Genomic DNA, 805 nt, shown 5'->3' with positions numbered 1-805 from the left:
TCCTACGATTCCTGCCAACGCCACATTCGAGTTGAAGGGACATATCCTTACTGCACTTAAGGATATCCCATTCTACGGGAAGGATCACGAGGATGCTTTCAAACACTTAGACGAGGTGAACAATATTGCGGATTATTTTAATACTCCTAATATCCCAAGGGAGACAGCTTTGCTAAGGATGCTACCAGTCACTTTCAAGGGAGCAGCAAAAGACTGGTTAAAGGCACTCCCACCTGGTACAATCACCACATGGGCCCAATTGCATGGGAGATTTCTAGATCAGTTTAGCCCACCCTCCAAAATCTCTAAACTCAAGAAGGCGATTGCCAACTTTGAGCAAAACCCGGGGGAGTCATTATACGAGGCATGGGAGCGCTACAAGGGGTTGTTAAGGAATTGTCCTCAACATGACCTAAATCTTCAGCAAGAAATGTCGATATTTTATGATGGGGTGAATGTCATGACTAGACAACTCCTTGATTCACAAGGACCACTAACAAAGAAGAACCCAATTCAGGCCAAGGAGCTGGTTGAAGAATTTTCAAAGCACTCTCGTGAGTATCACAAACCAGGACGCGATGGAATGAAAGGCAGTGGAGGTGCACAAACTGAAGAGATGGCTGCTGTGATGGCAATGCTTAGCACTATGGATAGGAGATTGACTCAAATGGACCAATCAATTCATGCAATTCGAGTTGGTTGCGAGAGATGTAGTGGCCCACACTTGACAAAGGATTGCAATATGGATGAATATGGAAACAAGAAAGCTCAAGTATGTTACTCGAGTGGGGACAAGTATGAAGAA

General features: G+C 44.6%; 1 non-coding gene across 1 annotated transcript; it reads right to left on the bottom strand.

Moving 5' to 3' along the window:
• Nucleotides 1-307: 307 nt before the first annotated feature.
• Nucleotides 308-414, bottom strand: LOC145141592 (small nucleolar RNA R71). Its single transcript, XR_013722786.1, has one exon. It is a non-coding gene; the product is annotated as a small nucleolar RNA R71 (small nucleolar RNA).
• Between the last annotated feature and the right edge of the window lie 391 nt (nucleotides 415-805).

The sequence above is a fragment of the Lactuca virosa genome, chromosome 9 (genome assembly GCF_052849685.1).
Source record: "Lactuca virosa cultivar CGN04683 chromosome 9, Lactuca_virosa_CGN04683_v6, whole genome shotgun sequence".
Classification (NCBI taxonomy): domain Eukaryota; kingdom Viridiplantae; phylum Streptophyta; class Magnoliopsida; order Asterales; family Asteraceae; genus Lactuca; species Lactuca virosa.
The sequence above is the reverse complement of the archived record's forward strand: the minus strand, read 5'-3'. Positions and strand labels throughout refer to the sequence as shown.